At 45.8% G+C, this 15,068-nt stretch overlaps 1 protein-coding gene across 1 annotated transcript in view; it reads left to right on the top strand.

Moving 5' to 3' along the window:
* The window catches only part of CLPB (ClpB family mitochondrial disaggregase), a 143,114-nt gene that overhangs the window by 17,388 nt on the left and 110,658 nt on the right, over positions 1-15,068 (top strand). The gene's annotated exons all lie outside the window — the stretch shown is intronic.

The raw sequence follows: 15,068 nt of genomic DNA, 5'->3' as shown, positions 1-15,068 counted from the left end.
TTCTTCCTACCTGTTAGCCTTTTTAGTGCTTCCAGCTCCACCCATGTTCTTCTGTTTAGATCCTATTCATAGTTTATTGCCCCCTTCAAGCCCTTTCTTTTTCAGAAAGCTCACCTTCCCTAGTAGTAATAGCTGCTATTTATTAGATACCCACTCTGTGTGTGTGCATGAGGCAGAGTACCAGATACTGTATATGTATTATCTTCATTTTTGCTGCAGTATTGCAAAACAGATTGTGCTGTGACCATTTTCCACATGGGCTTCCTTGGTGGCTCAGACGGTAAAGAATCTGCCTGCTGTGCAGGAGACCCAGGTTCAATCCCTGGGGTCAGAATGATCCCCTGAAGAAGGGAATGGCAAACCACTCCAGTATCTTTGCCTGAAGAATTCCATGGAGAGAGGAGCTTGACGGGCTACAGTCCACGGGGTCACAAAGAGTCAGACACGACTGAGCGTTTAATACCCTGCAGCATAAGGACTAGAGCTGTGATTTAAACCAAGTCCCACATGAATGCAAAGTGTATGCTTTTCTCATTGCAGTTAACTGCTTGTTCTAGCCCATGGTGATCTTATCAGAATTCCCAAAGCCTCAAAGTCTGAGCCAGATGGTATCTTGTTGAGTCTTCACCTCCTTGTCTTTCTCCACAGTTGCTTCATGCCTGTGTCCCCTCACCCAGGCCATGCTGTCCCAGCCAGATGGACAGCCCCTCTTCCTGCCTCCACCGTAGCTACTCAAACAAGGCTGACTGGGCACTTAGAAAGCACACAGTACAGATGGAGTCTGGCCAGTTGATTGACTGGTTGAATGAAACCTTGTTTATTCTCCAGAGTCTCCCCAGCAGGGTCCAGCAGCTGGGCAGACTGACTGGTCTCCAGGATCCTCCATTCATGTGGATGGGAGGCCCAGGAAAGCTGCATAAGAATCCCTCTTTGAGGCTGAGCTCAGGCTTCCATCTCAATGCCCTTTTGTTTGTGGGGATAGCACCCAGGCCTCCTGGGAAGTCTGTGTATTTGACCAGCCTTTGCAGATAGTGAGCAGGACCAAATGTAAAGCACACACAGTTGGAGGAGTCCAATCCCCAGGGGTCAGAGTCCAGCAGGCAGAACAGTAAGTATCCTTCTCAGGGCCACCTGGGACTCAGGTACAGCCCCTGATGGGTCAGACAGAACCCAGGGCACTGTTGTCTTCAGCCTCACTTCCTCTCCAGTGTTCTTGTCTCCTCTTTAGGTTCTCTGATGGGCACCATCCAGCCCACAGTTGGGCTCCTCTAGGTATGAGGCATACTCTGTCTCCTGAGTAATAAGCTTACTCTAATTGAGTAAACATTTACTCATTCACTTACTCTTTTCTCTTTTGAGATATAATTCACACATCATAAAATTCATCTTTTTAAAGTATACAGTGCAGTGATTTTTTTAATATAGTCATAAGATTATGCAACCATCACTGTGTCTTAATACCAGAACATTTTCATCACTGCTTCCCCCCTCCCCCCCAAAACCCAGTCCCATCAGCATTCACTCCCCATTCCCCGCCTCTCCCGGACTCTGACAACTAATAATTGACTTTCTTTTCCCCCAGATTTCCCTGTCTGAGTATTTCATATAAATGGACTCATACAATATTTGTCCTCTTATGACTGGCTGCTTTCACTTAATATGTTTTCAAGGTTCACCTCTGTTGTAGCATGTACAGTACTTTGTTCCTTTTTGTGACTGAACAGTATTCCATGTATAGATATATTACATTTTATTTACACATTCATCAGTTGATGAACATTTGTGTTTTCATTTTTCAGCCTTTATGAATAACACTGCTACGAACATGTGTGCACAAATGTTTGTGTGAATGTATTTTTTTATCTCTTAGCCAGATACCTAGGAGTAGAGTTGCTAGGTCATGTGGTAACTCTGTGTTTATTTTTTTTTATTTTTTTTTGTAACTCTGTGTTTAACATTTTGAGAAATGGCCAGACTGTTTTCCAAAGTAGTTACATTCTCACCAGCAATATAACGTGTGAGGGTTCTGATTTCTCTGCATCTTTGCCAACACTTGTTACTGTCTTTTTTATTAGAGCCGTTGTGTGAAGTGATACCTCTTTGTGGTTTTGGTTTGTATTTCCTTGATGGCTAATGATGTTGAACATCTTTTCATGAGTTGTTTTTGGTCATTTGTACATTTTCTTTGGCATTTATTTATTCTTAAGGCCCATTATGAGCAGTATGCCCCATTCAGCATTGAATCATGATATATTGTGATGACCTTTGCCTTTTAAAGAACGTTCAGTCTGGCAAGAGAATTGTAATTAGTACATACAAAAAGTTAAGTCTCTATAGACAAGAGGGGCATTCAGTCTGGGCCTGGAGATGTTATTATTTGGATATAAGGAGCTGGGTAGAAAGACATTCTGGGCAGTTGGAGTAATGTAAGCGTAAGCACTCTGTATGGAGGAGGAAATGGCAACCCTCTCCAGTGTTCTTGTCTATAAAATTCCATGGACAGAGAAGCCTGGAAGTCTATATGGGGTTGCAAAGTGTTGGACATGACTGAGTGACTGAGCACACACAGCACTTTGTTATTAGAAAAATACTTTATGTTGTGATGAATTCCAAGGTAATACTATGAAAGCACCTGGCATAGCGCTTGACACATGGCGGGCTGCTGTTATGTAGTTAGCTCTCTCTACAGCTTGCCCCTTTGGTCCTTGTTCTGTCCTCTAAGACTGCACAGCTCCTTTTCCCTGTTCCAGACTTTTAAATATTACTAGCTCCAAGCCAAATAAACCTTGGGACTCCAAACTATGGTTTCAAGTCTTCTCTCATCCTAGTCATTTTGTAATGAAATGGCCACAAAGTTTTTGGTGCCCTATTTGAATTCTGATGTGGCGTGACTATCATTGTGTAGAGCAGGGCAGTGATCCCCTTTTCAGAGATTTTATGAGTCTGTTAACATGGCCTGAGTTTGCATTAGCTTTCTCGGCATATGCATTATACTCTGAGAGTCTGTTAAGCTTGTCTGCAGAGAACTAGGACTTCCTATACTTCTAAAACCTGCTGATTAGATTTGTTTGCCTAGGTTGTTTTAACCTAAAGTCAAGCCCACTTTACAGTGTTGTATGGCCATGCAGCTGTGAAAGTGGTGGTGGTAGTATGGAGACTACCGTGAAGGGATCTGTCCTTTCTCACCTTCCATCTAAGAGAAGGGGTCCTTTCCAAGGGATAAGGTTCTAGACAGCAGAACTAATCAGAGTATCTCCATTCATCATTTAACTTCCTTTCTACGTAAGGCTTTTCCTTTTTTTTTTTTTTAATCATTTTCTGTCAGCTGATGGTTGTTGTTCAGTCACTCAGTCATGTCCAACTCTTTGCGACCTCATGGACTGCAGCACGCCAGGCTTCCCTGTCCTTCACCATCTCCCGGAGCTTGCTCAAACCCATGTGCATCGAGTGGGTGATGCCATCCAACCATCTCATCCTCTGTCATCCCCTTCTTCTCCTGCCTTCAGTCTTTCCCAGCGTCAGGGTCTTTTTACCAGGGTCAGCTGATTAGTCTCATCAGATATTTGTGCTGATCCCAGGCTAAATGTGTGGAAAAAGAGAAGAAGTTGGGATATATGCCCTGGAAAGTGGTGTGGTTCAATAGAGAGAGGATGGGCTCCAGCCCAGGCTGCGACTACTGACCATGTGATCTTAAGCAAGTCAATTACCCTCTCTCTTTATGATTCCTTCTCTAATCACAGGACCAGATGAGATTATAAATGTCAAGTGCCTGGTGCGTAGTAGGCTGCTCTAGAAACACGAGCTCTTTTGAACACCACAATTTAAGAGTTTTGAAAGACTGGAAGAGCCAAGCGTGTTGTGTGGTCACTGACCCTCTACAAACAGCTTTCAGAGCACCTGTGATCCTTAAAACACTTATTTGTGTTCCATTTCCCCACCTCTAGTTCAGACCAGCAGTTCCTTGTGGGCAAGATCCATGTCTGATTCATCTGTACCCTCCGTGCTCAACACAGAGCCTGACTTGGAGAAGGGCCTACCTTGTTACTGGGACAAACCTGAATTAGTGAAGGCCAAATTTTGTTCCTATCTAGAGGGCCAGATACTGTGGTTGGCCTTGCACAGTCCATTTTTTACTGAAAATCTCATAGGGTTCTGGAGCGTAGCAGTAGTAGCTCAAGTGCCAACCCAAATTTAGAAATTTGGGCTACTTCTGTGTTTCACTGCCATAGGATAACAGGCTTCTTGGCAACAGCCAGCTGCCCAGCTGCCCTCTGTGGCAGCCTACAGGCCTGCTGTGGTGCCAGTAGGTGGCACTCATGGCCCTTTCCCACACTTTAGCTGCCTAGACAGTCCTTGCCTTCTTGTCACCATGGCAGCTGCTGAGTGGGACATAACTTAGAGCCCTGAACAGCGGTACCCAGATAGGGGTGCCCTGGACCACTCCCTCCCCTTTCTGGCCTTGTATTGTTGGATTTGAGTTTTATTGAGTCCCCACCATGGCATACACTGCTTGGGGAAGCAGAGCTGTCTTCCATAGACGATTCCAGGAGTGCATTAAGGGAATCTATGCTTCTGCCCATCCTTTCTGGCACAGCTCATGCCTCTGCCTCCAAGAAGTCAGGCCTGTGGCTCTTGCTCTGCACTACACTCACATGGTGCTTGCTTGTATTTTAGCTGTTTGCCATGTAACTATGTAGTAAATACATTGAAGGTAAGAACACTATAAGGTAAGAACACTGTAGAATTCATCAGAGAGTTCTCAGTATCCTGCTTAGAGTCCTGTAATAACCAGTCTCATGAAAAGTTTGTGCAGTGAATAGTTGAATAATAGGAAGTGGTTCCTCAAAAAATTGTTATCCCAATTGAAGAAGTCTACAGACAAACTAGCCTTATTCTCCAAAAATGTGTGTAGAATGAATATATATCAAAGAAAATTTGAGGAACTGTTCTAGATGAAAGAAAACTGAAGGCACAGGCAATGTGTAATTCCAGTTTTGATCCTGGCTTATATCTGAGTCTGGGGTGAAGGGTGGATTGATATAAAGCATATTGTTTGGATAATTGAGGAAATCTGAATATGGGTTGTATATTAGACAAAAATATTTTTTCAATGTTAAAATGTACCAAATTTAATCATTATTGGTTAGTGCTTTGTAAGAGGGAGAAGGCAATGGCAACCCACTCCAGTAGTCTTGCCTGGAAAATCCCATGGACGGAGGAGCCTGGTGGGCTGCAGTCCATGGGGTCGCTAAGAGTCGAAATCGACTGAGCGACTTCATTTTCACTTTTCATTTTCATGCATTGGAGAAGGAAATGGCAACCCACTCCAGTGTTCTTGCCTGGAGAATCGCAGGGATGGCGGAGCCTGGTGGCTGCCATCTATGGGGTCGCACAGAGTCGGACACGACTGAAGCGATTTAGCAGCAGCTTTGTAAGAGAATGTCCTCATACTAGGAAATAACGTGCTGAAATATTTGGAAATAAAGGGGTATGATGTCTGAAATGAATTCTAACATGGTCTAGGAAAAAACAGAAAGAAAAGGAGTGAGGCAAAATGTAATGAGAATCTGAGTGAAGGATACCTGAGTTTTGTGTGTGTGTGCATGCTATTTTTTAACTGCTGTGTGAATTTGAAATAATTGCAAAATAAAAAGTTAAAAATAATAATAGTCTATGATTGCTGAAGAATTGATGCTTTTGAACTGTGGTGCTGGAGAAGACTCTTGAGAGTCCCTTGGACTGCAAGGAGATCCAACCAGTCCATTCTAAAGGAGATCAATCCTGGGTGTTCATTGGAAGGACTGAGGCTAAAGCTGAAACTCCAGTACTTTGGCCACCTCATGCGATGAGTTGACTCACTGGAAAAGACTCTGATGCTGGGAAGGATTGGGGGCGGGAGGAGAAAGGGACGACAGAGAATGAGATGGCTGGATGGCATCACCGACTCGATGGACATGAGTTTGAGTGAACTCCGGGAGTTGGTGATGGACAGGGAAGCCTGGCGTGCTGTGATTCATGGGGTCTCAAAGAGTCGGACACGACTGAGCGACTGAACTGAACTGATGCACTTTTAATGTGTGCCAAGTTCCTGCTAGAAACTATAAGAAAGATGGGACAAAGAATGGTACCCACCCAGCTTTGGCTTTTATTTTTTTTAAATCCAGCAGTATTCAGTGAAGTTCTGATGCAGCTCCTCCGCTGTGTGCCTTTGAACACATAGAACAGTGGTAATGATGATAGCTAACACTAGAAGTGCACGTACATTTTTGGTTACTTTAGTTACCAGACTCGGAGAAGGCAATGGCACCCCAGTTCAGTACTCTTGCCTGGAAAATCCCATGGACGGAGGAGCCTGGTAGGCTACAGTCCATGGGGTCGCTGAGGGTCTGACACGACTGAACGACTTCATTTTCCCTTTTCACTTTCATGCATTGGAGAAGGAAATGGCAACCCCCTCCAGTGTTCTTGCCTGGAGAATCCCAGGGACGGGGGAGACTGGTGGGCTGCCATCTATGGTGTCACACAGAGTCGGACACGACTGAAGTGACTTAGCAGCAGTTACCAGAGTGATAAGGTAGGATGGCTGAGGTTCAGAGGTTAACGTGACCTGCCCACAGGTACACAGTCTGGAAGAGACAGGTGCGGGCTTATGTCCATATCAGGCTGTTCCACGGCTGGTGCTTTCTGAGCCTCTGTATGTGTATCTATAAAAAGAAAAGGATTGGATAAACTGATCTCAGCACATCCTTGTTTACATTCAGAAACTTAAAAACTTTATACGACAGAAAGTTGACTGGTTGTGGAGCAGGCAGGTGTGTTACGCATCTTATTTGTTGTTAGTGCTGCATGAGTGCCAGCCCTCCCCTCTCACTGCCCACCCACTGCCCTCTGGAGCAGTCCAGATATGGCGGTGCTGGTATGGGCCGCCTCACCACGAATGAGAGCACCTGGAGAGATTCCTCGGGGCAAGGCCCTGAGCCGCCCTTGAAAGAGAGTGTTCAGTTCAGGGATTGATAGCAAAAGATGCCAGTTGTAGCGCTGGGACCTGCCTGGAATTGCCTAACCCGGGCTGGGCTCTGAGAGCAGCCTTTCGTCCCTCGCCCCACCACTCCTGGCCCAGGGCAACCGGGTAGATAAGGCACAGATGGAGGCTGCGTGAGGATTCTAGCCCCAGGCACCTTTCCTCTGCTCAGACAGCAGGGCCTGGTGCTGTTATTACTGTAAACAGGACCTTCTGCGAGGCTCCAGCCAGGGCCCTGTTTCCCAGATAGCAATCATGATTGAGGCTGCATGGCTCACTGCTTCCAGGCCTCTGGTGCAGGTGGGACAGTGCTCCCCACCCTTCAAGCCCCTCCCCAGCTGCAGCTGAGGGCAGTTCATGTGAAGGGTCCGGAAATCAGTTGGAACAATGCACGATTGAAGTTCAGCAGCCGCTTTGTATTGATTGATCATAAAGAAGGAGGAAGAAAAACCAAGTGGTACCTCCCTCCCCTGAGTAGAAGAGCTGATCAAGCCAGAATAACTCAAAACTGCCCTGTATCCCTGTCTGGGACTCCCTCCCTCCCTCCAGTAAACAGCAAACCTGAGGAGTTTTCTCTTCTTTGAAAGTCATGCTGGTGCCCATGACTGCTAGGAGTTCACTTCTCAACTTCTTTGATGCTGTATGTATTTTGAATCCTAAGATTTTAGTTCTGGCAGGGACTTGAGAAATCATTTAATTCAGTTCCCTTATTTTACCACAGAGAAAAGTGAGGCCCAGAGAGACAGATTTGTCCAGGTCACACAGCTAGTTGTTGAGAGAGCCATGACTGAAACCCATGGCCTCCAGCCCCAGGCCTGTGTCTAAGTATCCTCAGCCCTGAGAGTGAGAAGCCACACCTACACCTTCCACATGTACGCAGGAGCCTGAGTTCTTGGGAAAAGACAGGCATATGAATACAGGGGAGAGATCTGTGTAGGCATTTTGTAGAGTTCTAGAGGCATTCATTTGTTCAGCCCCTGAGCCACTGTGCCAGTGCCAGGAGTCAAGAAACAAGGCATTTCTAGGGGATCATGCTGACTCCTGGGAATGTGGGACAGGGAGACTGACATCTGTAGATATGGGCTAGCGTAAGCCAAGGCTTTCTTAGGGAAGGCTTCTGGGAAGAAGGGGCAAGTCTTTCTTTTTCTTTCTTAAAGTGATTTCTTTTTTCAAGTGAATTTTTTTATTGGAGTATAGTTGGTTTACAATGTGTTAGTTTCTGCTGTACAGCAAAGCGAGTCAGATGTAATATACATATTTTTTCAGATTGCTTTCCCTACAGGCCATTATAGAGTATTGAATAGTGTTCCCTGTGCTATACGATAGGCTCTTATTAGTTATCTATTTTATATATAGTGTGTATGTGTCAATCTCAATCTCCCAATTTATTCCTCCCCTACTGCCTTTCCCCCTTGGTAACCATAAGTTTGTTTTCTACATCTGTGACTTGATTTCTGTTTTGTTTTGTTTTTTAATATTTTTATTTATTTAATTTTGGTTGTGCTGGGTCCTTACTGCTGCAAGGCTAGTTTCTCTAGTCGCAGTGAGCAGGGGCTGCTCTTTTTGGGGGTGCCTTATTGTTGCAGTGGTTAGTCCTGCTGCGAAGCACAGGTCCTAGATGTGCGGGTTTCATGCCACCCTGCAGCACGGGGGCTCCATAGTTGCAGCTCTCGGGCTCTGGAGTTCTGGCTTGGTGGTTGTAGTGCGCAGGCTTAGTAGTCACGAGGCAGGTGGGATCTTCCCGGACCAGGAGTCAAACCCTTGTCTCCTGCATTGTCAGGTCGATTTTTTACCACTGAGCCACCAGGGAAGCCCCTGATTTCTGCTTTGTAAATAGGTTCATTTGTATCGTTTTTTTTTTTTAGATTCCTCATGTAAGTGATATTACATATTTATCTTTCTCTGTCTGACTTGCTTCACTCAGTATAACAGTCTCTAGGTCCAAAGTTTTTCTTTTCCTAAGAAAGTTTTGTTTTTTTTTTTAAAGGAGTAATAGTATGTTCATTGTTATAAAAAATACAGCAACAAAACTTCTGACAATAGAGAAGCATTCACAGTAGGAAGTGAAAGTTTGACTCCCTTCCACACCTGAGGTAACCGCTGCTGCCTGTTTGGTCCAGAGCCTTCAGGACTCTCTTGAAGATAGATGGAGAGCTGCTTCTTTTTTTTCCCCCCCTTGATTTGTTACTCTGCTGTGGAAATCATCGGCTTTTGGGCTGCTGTTGTCATTCAGTCGCCCAGTTGTGTCCGACTCTTTGTGACCCCATGGACTGCAGCACAACAAGCCTCCCTGTCCCTCACCATCTCCCAGAGTTTGCCCAAGTTCATGTTCATTGCATCGGTGATGCCATCCAGCCATCTCATCCTCTGATGCCCTCTTCTCCTTCTGCCCTTAATCATTCCCATCATCAGGGACTTTTCCAATGAGTCAACAGTTCACATCAGATGACCAAAATACTGGAGCTTCAGCTTCAGCATCAGTTCTTCCAGTGAATATTGAGTGTTGATTTCCCTTAAGATTGACTGGTTTGATCTCTTTGCTGTCCAAGGGACTCTCAAGAGTCTTCTCCAGCACCACAGTTTGAAGGCATCAGTTCTTTGGTATTCTGTCTTCTTTATGGTCCAGCTCTCACCATGGTACATGACCACTGGGAAGACCATAGCCTTGACTCTACAGACCTTTATTGGCAGAATAATGTTTCTGCTTTTCAACACACTGTCTAGGTTTGTCCTGCCAAGAAGCAGAAAACCTTTGTTCTGCCATTGCCCTTGCCTGGGAATTTGAGACCATCCTACCAATCCACAGAAAATTTGGAGCACTTATATTCTAAGTTCTGTGTGCACCTTGGATATATCATCCTAGTTTACTGTTACTTCCATAAAATGGGGTATATACTCATTAGAAAATGATGAGTAACAATAAAATAGGTTCTTCCATTTGTATAGTGCTTTATTGCATACCAAGTGGTTTTATATATTTTTGTCTCCGTTTCTTCATGGTTCCCCAGCATGACATATGGAGTAGGGCTGGTGGCATCCTCTCCTTTTTTTTTAACTGTTGTGGAACAGGCTCAGAGAGCATGAGCTGTCAGTCAGATGAGACCAAATGAGATTCAGAGAGGTTGAGTCACTCGTTCGTCCACGGCTGCCCACCATGAATTCCAACTCGTGTACAACTCCCAGGCAGTAGAGCAGGGCAGGAAAATAAATGCCAGAGCCTGTGTGTGAACAGAGAGGTCTCTCATTTATTTTCATGCCCTACACTACTGCCTGGGAGTTGTACATGAGCTGGAATTCAGCTCTGGACTGCTAGTGTGTGGTTTCCTCTCCATCATCTCCCCTGGGTCTCCCCCAATTAGTGTCACCGACCACTGCCCTGCCAAGCAGGAGACCTAGTTCATTAGGGAAGGGCCTTCCACAAGTCTGGAGCACACCCAGAAAGGCCTGAGGTGCCCACCCCCACTTCTCAGCCCCTGGCCACAGGCTGTTCTGCCCTGAGTGGCAACCTGCATTAAGCATTCCACTCATCATCTCAGGGATGATGGAATCCTAACCTTTCTGGAGACACCGTGCTCTGTCACAAGCATTGCTCTTTTTAAAAGAGATTAATTCACTTGCCGCATTTTGTCCGTTGGTGAAAATCACAGGGGAGAGCAAGGGTGGCTTTCTCAGGCCTCAGAGGCCCTTTCAGCTGCTCTCAGCAGGCATCCACCCGCCCAGCTGTCCCAGGACTTTGAAATGACTGCCCGCTGGGCATTCACTTGCAAAGCAACAAAATGAAATGGAGTAGACCTGGGTTTGTGAAATCCTAACTTTTGGGGCTGCTCTGCACCCTGAGGGAAGTAGGCGAGGGGCCCACTCAGCTCTGAAAGGGGAAAAGTTGTTTGGAGTCGGAGTCGCAGTTGTTGGAGTGGTTTTTGTTTGTTCTGGTCCTTGATTCACCAGGTGCCCCCACTCCTTATGGAGTTCTGCCTTGTGGTATCTGTTTTAATTCTTACAACCACCTTGCACAGTAGGGATTAATAGCCCCGGTGTCACAGCTAATAAGTGACAGAACCAGAATCTGAACTCCAGCCTTTGGACTCCAGGACCGTTGCAGTAAGATTTCCTCCTAGGAATGATCCCTCAGGTTTGCAGAACCCTTTCCCTCAGACTTCAGTACGTGTGTGTGTGTGCGCGCACTCAGTTGTGTCTGACCCTTTGCAACCCCGTGGACTGTAGCCCACCAGGCTCCTCTGTCCATGGAGTGGGCCTGTAAAGAGGCTGAGGCTCAGAGGATAATATCCCTTTCCTGGGGTGTCAGGAGGTGGCAGAACTAGAACTTGAATGCAGATCTTCTGCCCTGTGCTCTTTCTATCCTGTTCATTGAAAGGATAGCAAGTTTGGAGAAGCCTTCTCTCCCAGCATTTCCTCCTCTTAAAAGAAAACCCTGCAGTGTACAGAAAAAGGAAATCTCAGCATGCTAATATGCATACAACAAGTAGCTCCAAATTGTTGCTAATCAGAGACATGCAGATTAAAAGAATAGCATGAAATCCCTTTATACCTACTGCACTTGCAGTGGTTAGGAAGTTGACTGCTGCCAAGTGTCCGTGGTACAGAGGAACGCCCCTGTCCTGCTGGTGAGAGGGTAGATGGAGCAACTGTCCTGAGGAGGACCCTGGCGCTGTTTAGTCAAATTAAGTGGTATAAACTCCATATCCCAGGGATCACACTAAGTACATGCCCTGAGAAAAGACTCACACAGGTCCAAAAGGGCATATGCAACAGGGTGTTATTTGAGTATTGCTTTTGATGACCGAGAGATGGATGTTACCTGGGTGGGTATGCCTGGGAGAGCAGAGGGAATATCTCTGATGGATGGGATGTGGAGAATTAAGTTGCAATTAAAAATGGAATTATTATATACTTAGCAATGTGAACATATTTTAAAATGCAGTTACTTGTGGGAACAAGTAATAAACACACTCATGAACATTACAGAAAGAAAAGAAAACCCTGCTTGGCTTAGGTCTTGAAAAAGAATTTCTGTCTTCTCAGTAGCCAGCATCAGCCAGGCACAGAGTAAGTGTGTGCATGTTTGTTGAATAAGTGAACAAAAGAGTGCCTGGAGCTGTCCTGGCTAAACTACCCAGGTCATCCTATATGATCCTGTCTTAGAATCCCTGGGTACTTGCCAATTTGCCACTACCAACTTGAGGCCAAATTGCTTTATTCCATCACAGAGGTGAAAACAGGTTAGGGTGGCAGGCAAAAACCACTCTAATGAGTACCTGCTATAAGCCAGGTACTGGGCTGGGATCTCTGCAAGTCAGAGATTATTGTCCCTACTTGATAGGTGAGGAAATTGAGACTCAGAATTTATTTGTTCAGCATTATCTAGCTGGACTAGAATTTGAATCCAGGTCTGACTTACTCCAGAGCCTTCTATTCACCTTTTTATTACACTACACTTAGCCCTTAAGGGGCAGGAAGAGGAAGCATCTCTATCTTTTTTTCTTCAGCACTGCCTCCAGAAGAGTGCTACTTCCAGAATTCTCAGGGCCCAGGCAGGGAAACGTGGGTCACTGACCCAATTAAGGCATAAAGTGTTCTGGCTTCATTGAGTTTCTTCTGTCCAAACTCCTATGTTAGCTCATCTCCCTTGGTCTATGTTATAGCAGCTTCCAAAGTGGTCTCCTTGTCCCCATTTTCTACTGTGTCTCCTTTCAGACTCAGCTTGCTTAAGCTATTAGGTTAATTCTATAATTTCTTTTACCCCAAACTTCAGTGACAACCCCACTTGCCTATGGTGAGCCTCTAAGGAATGGCAAATAAGTTTCCTTTTATTGATGGTGGCTAATTGGAGCCAGTGTTGAGGAGGCTTTTTCAAGGGCTCCATAGGAAAGAGCTGCTAAGAGAGATTTGTGATTTCTGACTCAGATGCAGAAGCCCAGGACCACATGCCAGGTGTTTGTCAACCCTTTAGATTGGGTTTTTTATGTCGGGTCCATTATTGATTTCCTGAGGACCTATGAACCACTGGACATTGTATGTAAAGAAAGTTTTGTGGGTTGTTTTTTTTTTTTGAGTGTATATGTACCTGTTCACTTTTCTGGAAAGGATCAACAGCTTTGATCATATTCTCGGAGGAGTCCATGGCTCGAAAGGTTTATGCCCACTGCCTTGGCCTCCTAGCTAGGCTTTTGAGACCCTCTGTTAGGCCCTGCATATCTTGGCAGCTGCCTGTTCTGTGCTGTTAACTGTCACATGGATGGATCTGCCTGGTGGTCTCTTTGAGTATACCTTCTCATTGCTTCCCCTGCTTCTGAACAGTATCTATGTCTTTTGCCTTGACTGGCGTGCATTTCCTCCTCCTCCTCTAAATTGTTCCTGTTCTTCAAGACAGAGTTCTTGTCTTTCCCTCAGAAACTGCTGATTTGCTTCAGCCCTTCCTGATTTTCTAGTCTTGTGGACTGAGGCCCAGAAACATGAAGCCTGCCAGCCAGAATCACAGTTAAAATCAGAACTCCAGTCTTTCAGTTCTCAGAACCTTGCGCTCTCCCTGGCACCACTGGGCCTGCTAAACAAGGGAAGGTTTTGTCCACAAAGAGATTTTTGTCTCAGAAAATTACCCCCAGGGTTCTTAGATTCTTTAACATTTTGACTATGGACACTTGTTTCTGCATAAAAGCTGCTTAACAGTAAGTGGTAAGGTAAGAGGGCAAGGATTTTGCCTAGAAGAAACCTTTCAAACTAGAGGTGAGAGAAGAGGGTTTCCCAGCCTCCTCTCTCAACACTTTACCCTCACACTTCATGCCTAGTTGTGCAAGACCTCTTTCAGGGCCTCATATACCCCGTGCTGCCTTCTACTCTGATCGAGAGGCTTTACCTCTGCCTGAAACACTCCTCCCCTCCCTTGCCCTCTTTTGTCTGGCTAACTGTTCTCATCACTTCCTCTGAGAGGCCTGATGGATCATTAAGACTTGGTTAGGTTCCCTGGTTGTATACTTGCAACCTGCAGCCCCCTTCCTAGCACTCGTCAGATGTGTGGTGATGTGCTTGCTGGTCTGTCTCCCCTCAGGCTTTAACTGCCTGTCTCATTGCCTGCGAAGGCAGGGAACAAATGAGTTCACAGGCTGAGTGAACAAATGAGTACATGTTGTGTCTGTTCATCCTCCCAAGCCTTCATCACCTGCTTACTTCAACAGCATAGGCATTAGACTTGGCTGGGTCCAGAGGGGCAGCTGCTACAGTTTATGGCGTAAGAATGGAGCTAGGACTCAACCCCAAGCATCTGGACTCCCTGCCAGTGCCCTTTTGTCTGGAACCCATTGATGAGTAGACAGCCTCCCAGTTCCCCCAAACACCCATTCCTCATACGCAGCTCCTGCCTTGTTGGTAAAATGCTCTTGACTGTTGGTCGCCTCCTTTCCTGGCCTCCTACAACACTTCTGGTGGGAGACTACACACTACAGGTTTTGGTTTCCTATTATCCTGAGTCCTCCCTCCACAACTAAATTCCCAAGGGCAAACCCCCTGTCTTCTCACACCCGCATTCCAGAAATCAGCACAGGACCAAGTGCATATCATACTGCTTTGTTGAAGTGCATTTAGCCTTTTGTCTTCCATGTTACACGGAGCCAGGTTCAGTGCAGAAGAGGTGAGAAGGGTTCAGGCTTCAGAGCCATTATTGACTTGGGTTCCAGTCACAGTATTGCCCCATACCTGGCTTTGTGACCTTTATTGAGTCATTTCACCTCACTGAGCCTATTACCTCCTCCATGAACAGAGGAGGTTAATATCAGCTCCTTAAGCATGTGTGAAGAGTGAACGAGAGAATGTGCGCAAAGTTCCCAGGCAGTTCCTGCTGGTGGGAGGTGCTCAGTAAGAGTTGGTTCTCTTTACTCTCCTTCTCTCTGTCTACCCCCACATTATAGGGTCCCCTGCTACCAGGACCTAAAATACCCCAGGCTTTTAGGGGTATGGTTAAAACCTCACGCTTGTTCATTTATCCAACAGCTGCTGAGCTCCTACCACATGCTAGGCACTGGCATATAGAGTCAAG

This window comes from Moschus berezovskii, chromosome 14 (assembly GCF_049115385.1).
Source record: "Moschus berezovskii isolate FMDL1 chromosome 14, NW_MosBer_1.0, whole genome shotgun sequence".
Classification (NCBI taxonomy): Eukaryota; Metazoa; Chordata; class Mammalia; order Artiodactyla; family Moschidae; genus Moschus; species Moschus berezovskii.
The sequence above is the reverse complement of the archived record's forward strand: the minus strand, read 5'-3'. Positions and strand labels throughout refer to the sequence as shown.